We start from the raw sequence: 17,643 nt of genomic DNA, 5'->3' as shown, positions 1-17,643 counted from the left end.
CTTGTACTATCCAGTTACTAAATGGAAGCCTCTGACCTTTTGGAATCCCTCATTCACGCTGGCCACTAGAGATGGAAAAACTCCCATATCACCCTCCTGACTGATATATCCAAAAAGTAAATGCACAAAGTGTTGAGGCAGCCATCCCGCTGACATGGAGTGACTGTATAGGGATTTCAGTGAAGAACTGATCTTGTTATGCATTGGCTGAACAGCTGAAGCTGCCATGGCATGGTCTCTGATCACTTTCTTCCCTCTGCAGTAGATGAAGTAGAAGCCGCTCATTTTGGCAGTGACGGAACACAAAATGCTTCCCTCAGGCAGGTAAAATCTGTCTGCTGAACTTCTCCTATTTTCCAGAATATCAATGAACCAGAGTCTCCTTCTGCAAAGCAATTGTACAAGACAGGGTGAATCCTTCTGGAAAGGATCAGCACGTTGCCAAGAAAAACATTGAGGTCACAGTTGTTCTGCATTTCCTCCTAGTTGGACCCTCATTCCCTAGTAGATAACTCCATTGTGTTTTACAGAGCTTATCTGCTATCTGCTGTGTAACCTAAGTCTTTGAATGGCTGCCCCCATGGCTACACAGCCACTTATTTATATAAACAATAGTAGTGTTTCTGAAGCAAACACAGCAGTTTTACCAGTGCAGGGCAACACTGTATTATATTATATTTTTATTACTTTAAAACACTTTAATTTTTTGATGTTACTGAAATAGAAGGTGAAAAATTAAACTGGACGCTTCAATATTAGAAAAACGGTCACGAATAGAAAAGTCATTGAAAAAAGTCTTTATTTCTGATGAACATCCTGAAACCAATTGAACTGAAAAAAGTGTTTGAAGGTGAACAACCCCTTTAAGGAATGGAGATCCAAATTATGGAAAAACCCCAGGTCACAAAGCTTTGCGGAAATTAGATCTCATACAGGTAGAGGCCCTTTATATCTTAAATGTCTTTATGTTTTAAGGTGTTTTTTTTGCCATAAAAATAGTGTATAAACGAAGGCATTATGAAACAAGGCTGGCAAATTAAATTTTCAGGTTTGTATTTCTATATAAGAAGCTGCCAAAAATTACTAAATCCTCTTTTTTTATTTTTTTACTACCCAAATATAGTTTAGACCATTAACATCAGATTTTGGTTAAGTTATCGATGATTCTTAAAAGAGGTTCAGAAATGCTGCAAAACAAGTCACTTTGGAATCAATACGCTGCACTTTGGAAATCCGTTACGGGCAGGAATACAATGTCTTGTATTATTAATTGGAATTAAACTACAGCTTGTGTGGGAAATGTCTAAATGAAGGGAATAAAGATTGTAAAATATGCAGAATATTTAGACAGTAAGGGGCATATTTCTCAAAGGTCAAAGTTTGAAGTTAAAAAAACTTTGAACTTCTAATTCAAAAAGACCAACCGAATGGTGGTCGAAGTTTTTTGGGGCCAAAGTGGGCCTACTTTGAAACGTACTACTCGAAATATCGCTACTTCGATTCGAAGTTTTTTTATCACTTCGACCTTCGATCTCCCAAACTCCACCAATTGCCTCCATACAGGTTCTAGGAGGTCCCCCATAGGCTAAAACAGCACTTCGGTAGCTTTTAGGTGGCGAATGGTCAAAGTTGAAGTTTTAAAGTACTTCAAAAAAATTCGACCTTAGAATTTCGAAGTTTTTTTCAACTTCGAATCGAAGTTGGACTTTTCGATGGTCGAAGTACCCAAAAATTACTTTGAAATTCGAAGTTTTTGACTTAGAACCTTCACTTCGGCCTTTGATAAATCTGCCCCTAAATAATGGCACAGTTGTGGGAGCAGCCATGGGCAGATAATGTTAAATTAAAAACTCCCAGCAGAGTGGTTAGGAGTAGTGGCTAGGGTGGGAATGCAATAGAAAACACACTGGGGGTCATTTATCAACACTGTGCAATTTTGCCCATGGGCAGTTACCCATAGCAACCAATCAGTGATTAGCTTTTTGAAGCCAGCTGCAAGTAGAACAATGCATGCAAAAATGTGATTGGTTGCCATGGGATACTGCCCATGAGCAAACTTGCCCAGTGTTGATAAATAAGCCCCACTATGCTGCAGTCAAGTTGTCAGGTCTTTTATTTTTGTGGAAATACATTTTCAGGGCCACATTTAGTCATGTGGCCATTTGCAGAAAGAATATGTTATATTGTTTAACAGTTGTTATATATATTAGTATGTGGAGAACTAAAGCTTAACTAAAGAAGTAGCTAGAAATGTTGTACATTATGTTTTGTGCTTCTGTACCAGCCCGAGGCAACCACAGCCCTTTAGCAGTAAAGATCTGTGTCTCCAAAGATGCCCCAGTAGCTCCTCATCACTTACTGAGCTTAGGTACCCACTCACAATATACAGTACACTTGGGGGCAGATTTATCAAGGGTCACATTTCGAGTTTATGGGAGTTTTCAAAAATTCAAATGTTTTAAATTCTGGTGAATAGGATCAATCTGCAGACTCGATTCAAATTAGATCGTATTAGTTTCGAGTTTTTTTAAATAGATTTTTAAAAGTCCAACAAATGACTCCAAATTTTAGGAGGTCCCCCATAAGCTAAAACACCAAGCGGCAGATTTATCAAAGGTCAAGGTGAATTTTCGAATGGAAAATATTCGAATTTTGAGCTATGTTTTGTGTACTTCGACTAGGGAATAGTCCAAATTTGATTTGAATTTAAAAAAAATTTGAAAATTCGAATATCGAAATCTATTATGTACTGTCTCTTTAAAAATTTGCCATCTAAATCCTGCTGAATTGCTGTTTTAGCCTATGGGGGACCTCCTAGAACCTATTTGGACTCAATTGGTGGGATTTGAAAAAGTTTTTTTTGTGAAAAACTTCTAATTGAATTCGATTGGATGCGCAATTCCTTAAATTCGTATGATTCGAATTTGGGCGAATACTGACCTATTCGATCGAAAAGAGACCTATTCGACCGAGAAAAAGTTTGACTTCGTTTTGGTTTTTTTCAATTCGAAATTCGATTCTTGATAAATATGCCCCCAATTTGGTTTTAGATGGCTAATAGTCAAATTCGAATTCTTAAAGGGAAAGTTCATGATAAATTTCGAAATTTGAATTTAGATTTTTTTAAAACTCGAATCGAATTTGGACTATTCCCTAGTCAAATTACACTAAGGGGCCCATTTACTTAGTTCGAGTGAAGGAATAGAATAAAAAAAACTTTGAATTTCGAATGTTTTTTTTGGCTACTTCGACCATCGAATTGGCTACATCGACTTTCAAATACGACTTTGAATAGAACGATTCGAACTAAAAATCGTTCGACCATTTGATAGTCGAAGTACTGTCTCTTTAAAGAAAACTTCGACCCCTACTTCGCCAAGTAAAACCTACCGAGGTGCAATGTTAGCCTATGGGGAAGGTCCCCATAGGCTTCCTAACAATTTTTTGGTCGTAGAAAAATCGTTCGATCGATGGATTAAAATCCTTCGAATCATTCGATTCGAAGGATTTAATCTTTCGATCGAATGATTTTTCCTACGATCGTTCGAACGCACGAATTGCGGTAAATCCTTCGACTACGATATTCGAAGTGAAGGATTTAACTTCGACAGTCGAATATCAAGGGTTAATTAACCCTCAATATTCGACCCTAGGTAAATGTGCCCCTAAGATAAACTCGAAATTCGAATTTGAAAATTCAAATGTTCAATTCATTCCTTGATAAATCTGCCCCATAGAATATAAATGTCACTATAAAAGGCTGATTAGTAATTACTGGTAATACAGATAATTACTACATGGCAGCACAGAAACCAGTGCAATTACCATCAGAATTTAATAATCAGCAAACCTGTAGCATCAGCTTATATTACAGACCAACCTCATTTTCTGCTGGATAATTAGTGACGAGCCCTAAGCTTAGCTTCTCAACAGCCAATCAGAGCCCACTGAGCATGTGAGTGTCACAGACACTTTCCAAGATGGTGACCCCCTGTGACAAGTTTGAAGTCCTGGATCATTGCTGCTATTGACAAGCTGAAACTTTAGGCTGGTGCAATAACTTCAGTATATAAAATATGGCATTTTTAGCCTCATGTATTATTATGGTTCAGTTCTCCTTTAACACAACATAAAAAAGACTAGAGTGGGAAACAATAGCTGCCGAGTTTGAGGCTTATGAAATCCAGGGGAATAGTCAGAACTTAAAATAAGTCTTCTGATACCTGCCATTTCCAAAGAATTTCCCCTCCATTCATTGTGCTGCCTGATGCCCAGGGGATTGGCCTTGTACTTTTACACATAGGAGCTTGGCTTACAGGCTGAACTCTCTTTCCTTCCTTGGCCTTTTAGTTGACATTTAAACTGTCAGATCAGGTGGTGTTTTATGTTTAACAGGGGGCACACTGAGGCTCAGTAAAGGGTGGAAACATTCTAGCCCAATGGTAATGCTCTAAAACCTCAATTGATACACTGTATTTCTGTTCTTTTGCTATATAATTCCCTGGCCATCTGACTCTTAACTTGTCAAAGGAGTCTTATCAGACTGTAGTTTTGTAAGGTTTTCTGGAGAAATGTAATAAAATTCACAACGCGAATAAAAATGTGCATGTCGCAATGTAATATTCTTCATTAGGCTTTTATTGCATTGCAAATCTTAATTGCGCATTGCGAACCTTTAACACCCGCTTGAAGGTGATGGAGGAAACATAAGTTTTTTATTAAGAAGTCTTATTACATACACTGTACACTACACTGCACTGTAAACGATAAAATTCGCAATCCTACTGTCGTGTGAGGGCCAAAGTGTTCGCAAAGACAAAATTGTTCACTTTGTGAACATTTATTCACATTGCAAATGAATTGCGAACGATTTTTGCTTTAGCGACCAATTTTACATTCCCCCATTTATCTATTGTTTATCCTTTGGTATGGATGACTTCTCTCCCTAGAAGGTTACTGTTTGGTAGAGCTTAGGATATCACATGAACATGGGACATGTTATCCAGAATAGGGATGCACCGAATCCAGGATTCGGTTCAGGATTCGGCCAGGATTCGGCTTTTTTCAGCAGGATTCGGATTCAGGCAAATCCTTCTGCCTGGCCGAGCCTAATCCTAATTTGCATATGCAAATTAGGGGTAGGGAGGGAAATCGCGTGACTTTTTGTCATAAAACAATGAAAAAATGTTTTCCTCTTCCCACCCCTAATTTGCATATGCTAATTAGGGGTCGGTTCGGTATTCGGCCGAATCTTTCACAACGGATTCGGGGGTTCGGCCGAATCCAAAATAGTGGATTCGGTGCATCCCTAATCCAGAATACTTGGAACCTGGGGTGTTCCGGATAAGTGTTCTTTCCATTATTTGGTTCTCCACACCTTAAAGAGATACTGACATCCAAAATTAAACATTTTTTTACATCTATCATAATATTGCCTTTGAAAGCTACTTATAATTTTGCCTTAAAGTATTTGCCCAATGCTTTAAAATTACCTGTCTGGTGCCCCATGTTCCTGTATGAGGGGGCTGCCATATTTGTGCAACAGGAGTCCGCTAGCATTAGAATCTCTAACTAACAGGCTGAGATGGGACAGTCAGGTTGGCAAAACAGTCAGGTTTAGAAACTTCAACTAACAATTACTTACAAAAACAAACCTCTCCGCAAAAAATGATCAACATGACCTATAGTTAACTTTTAATGTACATTCATATTTTAAAAAAGTAGTTTTTAAGTGTCAGTATCACTTTAAGTCTAGTTAAATAGAACTTATACGTTAACAGTAAGATTGTTTAACCTCCGATAAGGATTAGTTGTATCTTAGTTGGGCTCAAGTACAAGGTACTGTATTATTATTAATTAAAATGATTTGCATAATATGGATTCTATAGGAGATGGCCTTCCCATAATTCCCATAAGCTCTCTGGATAACTTAATAATGAATTCTATACTTGTAAATGTGCTTTTGGCTCAGACTTTGCGAGGTTTACCTGGTGTGCGACGGGGATGCCCGCTGCAGTCTTCCTCCTGCACGCCGATGGACATTCTGTAGATTTTCTGCATGCGCTCGCTTCCGGGTTTGTGTGCCTGACGTCATCGAGCCTTGGCGCTAATTCAAAAATTTAAAGGGGCCTTGCGCAAACTCTCACTGCCCAACATAAGGTCTATTTCATAGTTCCTGGGTGTGTTTCTTGTGTGTTCCTGATCTACTGTTGGCTGACAGGCTAAGATGGGTCAGTCAGGTTGGCAACAGTAAGGTTTAGGAACTTCAACTAACAATTACTTACAAAAGCAGAGCTATCGGTGGAAAACGATCAACATGACCTATAAGTAACTTTTAAAGTACATTCATATTTTAAAAAGTAGTTTTTTAGTGTATGTATCACTTTAAACCTGGTGGCATCTGAGAAGTGGGGGGCTAGTCTCAAAGGCGGCTGTTATAGGCGGAAGGGTGAGCTGCAACTGGGTCCTTGGAGTCTGTTTGGGATACCCTGCGTTACACAGATTAGCCCAACATCCATTCCACTCCCCCATTTGCAAACTGCACTGTTTTAATTGATGCTGTTCCAAAGGGGGATTATGACTTGTGTTTCTTCTAAGTTTCTGCTGACCAACTAGACAAGTTGTCATACTGAATGATAAGCTGCTTGTGATTTATACATAACTGGCCTATGACAAACTGACAGTATGCAGCCAGTCTACAAAGAAATACCCAATAACTTTTAATTCCTTTCCTGTATGCAGGTCACTGCATGGAGCAATTTATATGACAACCAACGCCCCATTACAGTCTTTTAATAGGACTGCTCCTTCAGCCTGAAGTGTCCGGTGATGTGTAGCACCTATCCATTCTTTCTATAATCAACCATGGGTTTTTTTGCATGGAAATCCTTTTTCTTTACTTTGGCTTGTACATTTTTCTTTTTTAAAAATAAGCCTAGACTTTACCTTCCTCAGTATTTGCTAAAAGTAGACCATGCTGTTTAAGAGATTCTAAAGTATTTGGGGCATAACATTCTATCACCAGACTGCTGCCATTAGCATTTTTACTTTATTAATGGGTTTATTGATAGAGAGATGGAACATTCCAATTGCTGTTTGACAGAAAGTGATTAATATAAATACATCCAGCGATACAGCAGAGGGCAGGTAGTGTTTTGGAGAGAGATTAATGATATACATAGAGGACCCTTTTCTCCTTTGCTTTCTTTCCTCTCTTTTTAGGGCATCTCAGCAAGGAATACAAAAAGAAAAGAAATGCTGAGCTTAATTCAAGTTTGGCAATTTCTGGCCATAGTTTTTGAAAGATGGACCTAAGAATTGAGCACTTTAGATTGTATAATAAATGTTAAGTTATTATTAGTGTTGTTACCCCTAGTGTACTTGAGGAGATTCTTATTTGACAGTTGTATTTAGTTGTGGTGGGAAGTTGGCATTTCTGCACTAAAGAGGAGACGAACTGAGTCAGGTATAATGACACACACCATTTCTGCTCACATGCTTTCATACAAGATTCTATGCTTTTCCTGGAGCCAATTGCAAGATATTGTTAGGCTTTAGGTTAAAGAATTGGTGATCAACACAACTTATTGGCCTGTGAACAGGGCCAAGACCACATCCTATCCTGGGGCTCTGTGGGAGGGCTGGGGTGAAAATTCCATTGGCTGACTCATTTTCAGCTGATGAGTCTGAAAAAGCATTTAATGTGATCTGATAATTGTATTTGGCCCAAGATCAGACCATCCTGGTGGCCAAAGAGTTGCCCAATTTAACCATAAACATATAGAAGATCACCCTTTCTCTCGTTGTGGACATCTCTGTTGAGTTTTAAATGAAATAAGTTCAATGATTGAACAGCAAACTTGCTAGAGTTTAGGGGACTGGGTGTGTGAATCAGAGGTTCATATGAAGTAATGAAGAAGTAGGATGGCACACACTGTTGCAATTGTACTAAAACATAATTGTTTTATTTGGATCGCTAACACAACTTTTCGGAGGTACAGCCTCCTTTATCAAGTTTCTGGATAGAGCACCACCAACATACAGCCATAGTCTTTTAAACTATTGTATGCTACGTTCATATGAAGTATTTCACTCTGCAGCACTCATTCTTCCTAAAACAGATATGTTGCATGGTTTCTCACTGAACAACAAAAACAGGGATTTAGAGAATTCTTTTTTTTGAAGGACAACTAAACCCTAAAGTGTAGGGCTAAAGAAGTCATATTAGCATGCCTTCCAAAATCAATTGAAGTTAACTCTTGAGGCAACTCACTGGTGGTAAAACCCATGTGTCACTTCAGTTTTCCAAAATTGCATGAAGTTTCCTCTTGAGGCAACTTCAAGTGATTTTGGGAGACTGAAGAGACACATGGGTTTTACCACCAGCAATATTATTGCCAGTTGGAAAGCTTTTACAGGAGATTAGTCACCTGCAGAAGCAGAGATTTATTGTTGGCTAAGCGATAAAGGACCTACTTGCAACAACTTCTACCATCTGTCAAGCATTATCCAAAATGGTCGGAAATTCAAAAATTACACTGAAAAATTGAGAATTCGAGAAATGGCAAAAATTCCCCAAAATGCATTGAAGTCTATGGTCAAATTTTTTTTGACGCGTCAACATAACAATTTATTTCACCCATTGGAATCCATGGGTGTCCGTTTCACTCATCACTATAAGTAGTTCTTCAGTTTTGGCGTTTACTGTTCTCTATATTAATAATTATTAATAATAATAAGACATGAAAAGTAATTCAGCTTATACTGTTTCTGAGTTTATGATGAACCATCTTCGAAATTTACACATTTATTAGCATTTTAGTAGATTTTGTAGTAAGTGGTTTCAAATGGCAATCGCCTCATCAAGGAGTGTGGCTGTTGGTCCAGGAAACTGACATTATAATTAATGGAAGGTTATTCTAAATATTCTTTCACCTACCCAGTGGCGTAACTACCGGGGGAGCAGGGGGTGCGATTGGGCCAGGGCCCGCACCCCCTCAGGGCCCCCCCCGGCAGCTCGCGCCACTGTTCTAATGCGGCCGTTTCTGGCCGTACGGAGGGGGGCGGGGCTCGGCTGCATGTCCCGCACCAGGGCCGCCCCCCTCTAGTTACGGCTCTGCACCTACCTCATTGTGAGCTTGAGTTGCCCATTGTGCCATTAGCTAAGCTTTGTTGTTATTTGTTGTTATTACAATTCTTGCCTTGAACCACCATTTTGTGATGGTCTGTGTGCTGCCTCAGAGATCACCTAACCAGAAATACTGCAGCTTTAACTGTAACAGGAAAAAGTGTGGGAGCTAAAGACAGAACTCTGTCTGTTAATTGGCTCATGTGACCTAACAAGTATGGTTTGTTTGTGTGCACTGTGAATCCTAGGATCCCAGGGGACGGCCCCTATTTTTGAAAATGGCAATTTTCTATTTATAATTACCCAATGGCACATACTACTAAAAAAGTATATTATTATGAAAATGGCTTATTTACATGAAGCAGGGTTTTAAATATGAGCTGTTTTATGCAATATCTTTTTATAGAGACTTACGTTGTTTGAGGGGTATAGTTTTTCCTTTAAGGAAGGATCATCCTGAATAGTGTCCAACAAAAGGGGCAGGGCTAAAAAGATGGTGGGTGGAGTTTCAGGTAGAATTTTTTTGGAATGTTATTTGAAGTTGGGAGATATGTAGTTTATTTGTGTCCTATAATAGTTTCATTCCCCTGCTTCCCCCCCAACAGATTCTGAATTCTGGTTCAATTCTCCATTAAGTGGAATGTTTTTTCTTAAATTTCCAAAAGCCATCCTTGGCAGTTTATAGACTTTATAAAAGAAATATGAATTTTTATTTCCCTTTCAACAGACAAAAAACCATTATGTTTGTATATTCTTTCACCGTTTGTTTGCATCCAATGTTGCCATATTGCTTGCCTGGGTATTTTAAAGCAATTTTCATTTACAGCATATCTGTATAAAGTACGGAAATCACACTAATAATGCATTTCAACTGCATAACATAAAAACATAGACGGCAGCATCGGCCATGCATAAATAACCCTGAAACATAGAATTCGCATCCTGCCTACGCTTTGTCTTATTTGATCATGGCGTAAGTAAAATAAAGTGGTAATCTTCAGTCAGGTCCCAGTGGAGACTCTCGGCACTGCAAAGCTATCACATCTTCTAATACATTGGGCCGAATCATCTGTATGCGAAAAGTGAAGCTTGTCAGAGATGCTGAATTACTGTGAGTGCACATTTAGGGAGCAGGCGCACACAATTTGGGTTTCCATCAGGTTTCGTTATGCACTGTTCCTTCAAGCATGTCTGTGTTAGACGTAAATACATGTATAGCTTTATATTTTGAAAAATAGCTTTATATTTTGAAAGTAATGATAAAGGAATTTTAAGAGAAAAATAATGGGCGTAACCTTAACTGAGTTTAAAAGAAAAATCTGGGGAGAGATAATAATGTTATGGCCACACCTTTAAACCACCCCTATTTGTAGACATGGCCGCTCATCTGTACTCTCATATTTAAAAAAAAAAATTTTCACCAGCCTCTTCCTGTATAGTGCAATTAAGGGAAACGTTTTGCTTATAGAATGAGACTTCCAAGGGAATGGAGACATTCCCTGCATCTATACTGTGCACCTACAGTGACAGCAAGGTCCACAATTAAATCAGGAGCAGTACTGGAGGTAGGGTTGCTGTTTGGACCGTCAGGTTTTCACTTGGACTGTCACGTTAAAAGCTGCTTGTCAGGATTCGGAGGTCTGTCTCTGGAGTTTCTGTAAAGCACTATTCCCCACCTACCATGTCTTTGCCCCATCTTTTAATGGCATTGACCTACCCTTAAAGGAGAACTAAAGCTTAACTAAAAAAGTAGCTAGAAATGTTGTACATTATGTTTTGTGCTTCTGTACCAGCCCAAGGCAACCACAGTCCTTTCTGCTGATTCACTGCACATGCTCTGTGCTGCTGTCACTTACTGAGTTTAGGGACCCACTCACAATATACAGTACACATAGAATATACATGTCACAATATAAGGCTGATTAGTAATTAAAACAGATAATTACTACATGGCAGCACAGAAACCAGTGCAACTAGCATCAGAATTTAATCAGCCCTGTAGCATCAGCTTATGTAACAGACAAATCTTATTTCTGCTTGATATTTTGCGATGACCCCTAAGCTTAGCTTCTCAACAGCTGCTCAGAGCCCACTGAGCAATTTTTTTTGACCACCCCCATTTTTGTGGCCACACCCTCTAATTACCATGTTCATTTTACAAAATTTGGCAGGTTATAAAAGTTTGAACACATTTGTGTTTTTTTCCCCAGTTATTACAGTTTTGCTAATTAAGGTGAATTGCCCTCACAGTTTCCCCAAGAGACCTGTTATCCTATATTGTTACAATTACTTATTTGCTTATCTGAAATTGTTACAACCGTTTCCAAGTGCACCTGTGGTTGTTCTGGGCTCTCAAAAGCAAATTAAGTTAGAAACTTTGTTTCTTTTTCTGGCTGTCCAGTGCAGAGAAAAACAGGACTTTCCAGTACAAATGAGGGACTGAGGATTGAGCTGTCAAGAGGGACTGTCCCTCTAAAAATGGGACAGCTGGGAGGTATGGTCTCAAAGGAGAGAATTAACCAAATAAGACCAACAATCTCTTAGTTAGGGTGTAGACAGTATGAAGAAGGGGAATACAAGATTAAGGTTAAACACAGTTAAGTTGTGACAAGTAGTGATTTGTGAATTTTTTTTACCTTGTATCTGTACCATGTTTTTCACTGCTGGCAAAATGTTTAGTGAAACGCCGTCAAAAATCCGCCAAGTAGTCAGTAACATGTGCAACAAAAAAGACGTACGGTAGACAAGAAAATTGTCTTCCACGCTAACTAATGGGATTTGAGCAATAGGGATTTGAGCACCCAGATATTATCTGTTGGTGGTTGGATTTATTAGTTGTGCCTTTGTTAATAAGTTTGTAATTAATAAACTATACACAGAGTTAGATGGTACTTTTGGTTATACAGCAACATAGTTACTAAGTGTAGTAGAAGATACTATTACCAGTTGACCAGAGGTGATGTCAAGGCAGTAATAAATAAACTGTAGATGGTACTTTTGGTTATTCAGCAACATAGTTACATAGGGGCAGATTTATCAAAGGTTGAGGTGAATTTTCGAATTCAAAAAAATTTGAATTTCAAGCTTTTTTTGTGTACTTCGACTAGGGAATAGTACAAATTTGAATATTGAAATGTATCGTGTACTGTCTCTTTAAAAATTTGACTTCAGTCATTTGCCATCTAAAACCTGCCAAATTGCTGTTTTAGCCTATGGGGGACCTCCTATTACCAATTTGGAGTCAATTGGTGGACTTTGAAAAATTGAAGGTTTTTTTGGGAAAAACTTTGATTATAATTTGATCGAATGCGTTATTACTTCGATTCATACGATTCAAATTCAGCAGTATACGGCCTATTCGATCGAATATGGACCTATTCTGCCAAAAAAAAAACCTTCAACTCAATTTCGGTTGGTCTTTTTGAATCGAATTTCGAAATTCTTCAAATTCGACCCTTGATAAATAAGCCCCTAAGTGTAGTAGTAGATACATATTACAGCGTAGCTGTATACTGAGCAAAAATATATATGTCATTTTGCCTTTCCATTGACTACAGTGCAATTTGGAGAATTTCGACACAAAGCAAAACAAGGCAGATTTGCTCAACACAGTCAAATGACTTGAAATTAAGGAAAAAAGGTTTTTTGGTGATACTAAAGTGAAAAAGGTGCCATGAAAAAACTCCCATACCAACATTTTTGCAAATATTTTGCAGTTTTGCTCATTTTACGTAGTTCTGCAAATTTTTCGACAAAGTTAAACAGGACAGATTCCTTTATCCATTGTGACAAGTGTTACTTTAACATAAACGATGGTTGTTGTAGTAAAGTGATAATATGTTAAAGGAGAACTAAACCCTTAAAATTAATGTGGATAAAAATGGCATATTTTATTTACTGAACTGATTGCACCAGCCTAAAGTTTCAGCTTGTCAATAGCAGCAATGATCCAGGACTTCAAACTTGTCACGGGGGGTCACCATCTTGGAAAGTGTCTGTGACACTCACATGCTCAGTGGGCTCTGAGCAGCTGTTGAGAAGCTAAGCTTAGGGGTCGTCACTAATTATCAAGCAGAAAATGAGCTTCCCCTGTAATATAAGCTGATGCTACAGGGCTGATTATTACATTCTGATGCTAATTGCACTGGTTTCTGTGCTGTCATGTAGTAATTATCTGTATTAATTACTAATCAGCCTTATATTGTGACATTTCTATTCTATGTGTACTGTATATTGTGAGTGGGTCCCTAAGCTCAGTAAGTGACAGCAGCACAGAGCATGTGCAGTGAATCAGCAGAAAAGAAGACGGGGAGCTACTGGGGCATCTTTGGAGACACAGATCTTTACTGCTAAAGGGCATATCTAGCTACTTCTTTAGTTAAGCTTTAGTTCTCCTTTAAGTTAAACATCAATACATTGGGAATTGAACATATAGGGCCCAGGCATTGTAAATTGCTTCTTTTCATGTGCTGTTTTACAATGTCTCCCATAACCTGCTTATTTAATAGGCAATTTAAATGGAGCCTTGCTCTAGGAATATAGATGACCAAAAGGGCAATAAAAGGCTTGTTAAACAGTGATAGCATTAATGTAAAACACAAACATTTAATCCATGCCGTAAGGATTCCCAGAACAACACACTCCTCTTGATGGATAAAGGGAACCTGTCTCCTTAGAAAGTATTTCCATATCAACTTTTATTGTGTTATTCGAGCAAACTAAACTTACATTATTTCAATCTTTTTTTTCCCTTTTATTTAACAAATCGACGTTTCGACCCTCACTGGGGCCTTTATCAAGATCTGATAAAGGCCCCAGTGAGAGTCGAAACGAAAAGCATTATTATTTTTTGCAAGACCCTGTTTTGTGTAACAGCTTCTTTTCTATATATATATATATATATATATATATATATATATATATATGCAGGTATAGGATCCCTTATCCGGAAAACCGATATCCAGAAAGCTCCGAATTACAGAATGGTTGTCTAAGATATAATTAATCCTTATTGGAAGCAAAACCAGCCTGGGGTTTATGTAATGTTTAAATGAATTTCTAGTAGACTTAAGGCATGAAGACCCAAATTACGGAAAGATCCGTTATCCAGAAAACCCCAGGTCCCGAGCATTCTGGATAGCAGGTCCCATACCTTGAGAAAGGTCCCCAAGTGGGACCGAAACATCGGATACAATGCTATGTTACTATTAAAAAACACTTCATTCACTACTACATTGAGCGTGCTGATCCGTTATCGCTGAATATTATGAATATTGATCTTGCACCTCTACTATATCTAAGATTGAGTGCGGACACCCTGAGCACCTTTATATATATATATATATATATATATATATATATATATATATATATATATATATATATATATATATATATATATATTCCACAAAATAGCCAGCACTCTCGAAAATAAATTTAACTTGCCTGGGTGCTGTATCAATAATTACTATTTGTATCCACCAAGTAAGATCTGCACTCTCAGGCCGAAACATCAGTCTCGCAAGAAACAATAAAACTTTTTACATTTTAAGACCTGAGACTTCGGATCTTACTTGGTGGATATATATATATATATATATATATATATATATATATATATATATATATATATATATATATATAATCAGTGTCTATATAGAAGCTACAGCCACCGACTATGCTTTTCATCCTTCCAAGGGCCCCTAGAACATGCAAACTAGCTTGTATTTCTTTTGTTTCAGTGCAGTAATGCACTTATGGATACAAAAAAAAATATCTCCGAGATGGGAGAAAAGTAAAAAGCAATTTGTAGAATAAAAAGAAGCCTATTGATTTTGTTGCTTTTTTAACTCCGATCCCCATTGACTTATCAATGTTACTTATTCACATCCCGTGAAACTGCGTGACGCCTCTTGCATTTTTGTTTATATATTTAATGAAGGCAGCAGAAAAACACAAGGGGGAACAATTTACTTTTATATTCAAGTGGACGAGCTTTAAAACACCCTCCTAAGCATTACTTTACTGTGGAACGTTAAACAGATAATGGATGTAACGAGTGTCTCATTTAAAGGTGGTAATTTGCTGTCTTTAGAATGTTTGGCTTCCTTTTAATCACAGCCTTCTCTTTTCAATTTAGCCTCGTGTGATGGGCAGATAAGTCTAAAGGGAAACTAGCATTGATTTAGAAAAAAAAAATCCCAATTACCTTTAAACACAGGCTTTATTTGTGTAGTATAGCATTTGTTTTTAATGAAAGAGCAAGTTTCTCTGCCAGCATCTTCTCAGTGCTGTGTCCTTTATGCAAGTTGATTAATTAATGTCCAGAATCAAACAGAAAGTGGTCCAAGATAATATAGAAGACCTGAGGCCAAACTTAAGACCAATAACATATTGGTAAGTGCCATTCACTTACCAGTTATTTCTATCTAGTGCATTCAAAATGTTTTTGTTTCAGGTTCTGTTTAATTTTGTGAAGGTGTTTATTATGAGATTTGGTGCTCGCAGACCTCCCAACATTCGAAAAATTGAAAGAGGGACAAAAAGTTGTGCCAGCCGGAAATTTTTGATCACGCCCATTGTATGGCCACACCCCCTAATTACCATGTCCATTTTACAAAATTTGGCAGGTTATGAAAGTTTGAACACATTTCTGGGAGTTTTAGTTCCATGTTTTATGCGTTATAACAGTTTTGCTAATGAAAGGGAATTGCCATGTAAGCTGCTAGTCTCCGTTCCCCCAAGAGACCTGCTTATCTTAAATAGTTACAATTGTATCTTTGCGTATCTTAAATTGTTACAAAAGTATCTAAGTGCAGCTGCTGAATGTTGTAGGCTCTCTGCTGAAAAGCCTATTATTCTAATTAAGTTTCAGAAACGTTCTTACATTTCAACTATTTTATCAATTCTAATAATAAATTTGATATATTAGGGTCTCCGAGTATAAAGTGATAACGCACCACAAGAAGGAAGAGGCCTAGGTGCACCACCCTGAGCCCTCATTACGGGGAGTGGACAAACTGAAAAAACTTTTTGGAGCAGGCACTCAATGAAGGCAAACTTATTTTCCTGGTGGAAGTTTGCTTGCTCCAAAAAGGCTTATTGTATCAATTCTAACAGCTGCCTTTAATGAAACTCATGAATTCTGTTCAGCAGGGACAAAGATAACCAATGTATCAACTAAATGTATCAATTTAGAACAGTTAAATAGTCTGCGACCCGCCCCCCCCGAGCTGCTTTAGAAGGGGAAAAAATGAAACTTTACACTTCAATATTTAAAAAACAAAACAAGTCACAAATAGAAAATAGAATTTTATTGGAAAAAGTCTTTATTTCTGGTGATACAGTATATCTGAAACCAACTGAACCGAAAAAGAGTGTTTGAAGGTGAACACCAAAAAATGTAATTATAACATAATTGGAGGTCCTTTGCTGAGGTTGGACTACAACATCCTGCACTAGCAGCCCTGATAACCTTTGCTGTAAAAGAATGATGGGAGTTACTAGGAGGGCCAAAGGTTGCTTATAATTGTGTATATAGTCTTATATAGAAATGCAGTAATTAAATAATATGTAATTTGAAGTTTTAGAAGACCCAGGTTAGTTTGCTACCATTCCTATGCTATATAGCCTTTTATAATATATTAGAGATCTTCCTACAGCTATGTGTATAGTTTTGTTTATATAATATGCATAGGAGTAACCAGGGACCTCATTGTAACCTCATTGGAGTTAAAACTTATCCATAGTCTCCAGTCAAACTGTGACCTCCAGTGGCTAAACTGTCATGAAGAACAAGAGATGGTCTTCTTTACTCTACAGTGCATTTATTTAGAATTGAGCATTTCATTAGCATGGTCACACCCTTCTGTTATCCAGCAAGAAAATCTAAATGAAGTTGTTTCAATGATCATAACTGTTGTATTGATATACAATGATGTTGAGTAAAATAATAGGCATGTGGACGTCTGATAAACTCAACAACACACTTTAAAGAAAGATAGCAGGACACACAGATAAGGATAGTGACAGAGAGATATGCAGAGACATAAAGTAGATAGGCAGACAGAAATGCTAAAGCTTTATTATAATTTCTTTCTAAACGTGATGCAAGATGCATGGTTAGATTTGAAATAATGGTTTACAAGTCCAGAATGAATCACAAATAATCATAGAAAGAGTACAGTTAATAAAAAGGAAAGAAGAAAATCAAATACAAATAAAAACTTACTCTAAAACCTTGAAAGAGTAGGCAGAAACTCAACTACCTAACCATATAATACCATGCAGCTATTCCTGTAGAAGTCATGTTCTCTAAGCCGTTCCTTTGCTTGACACTTACAATGAGGAGTTAAGTAAGTTGCCCTCACCCTCTACTGATATAGGGTACCTCTGATCGCTGGCCTCGTTTCATATCTTCTAGACCTTTAAAGGTTTTGCAATGAGGAGCAACTTGATTCTGGTGACATTTGAAATCACGTGAGCGCATGTTTATGGTGTCAGTGAGGCCGTTGATG

Source organism: Xenopus laevis, chromosome 1S, assembly GCF_017654675.1.
Source record: "Xenopus laevis strain J_2021 chromosome 1S, Xenopus_laevis_v10.1, whole genome shotgun sequence".
NCBI classification, from domain to species: Eukaryota; Metazoa; Chordata; class Amphibia; order Anura; family Pipidae; genus Xenopus; species Xenopus laevis.
The sequence above is the reverse complement of the archived record's forward strand: the minus strand, read 5'-3'. Positions refer to the sequence as shown.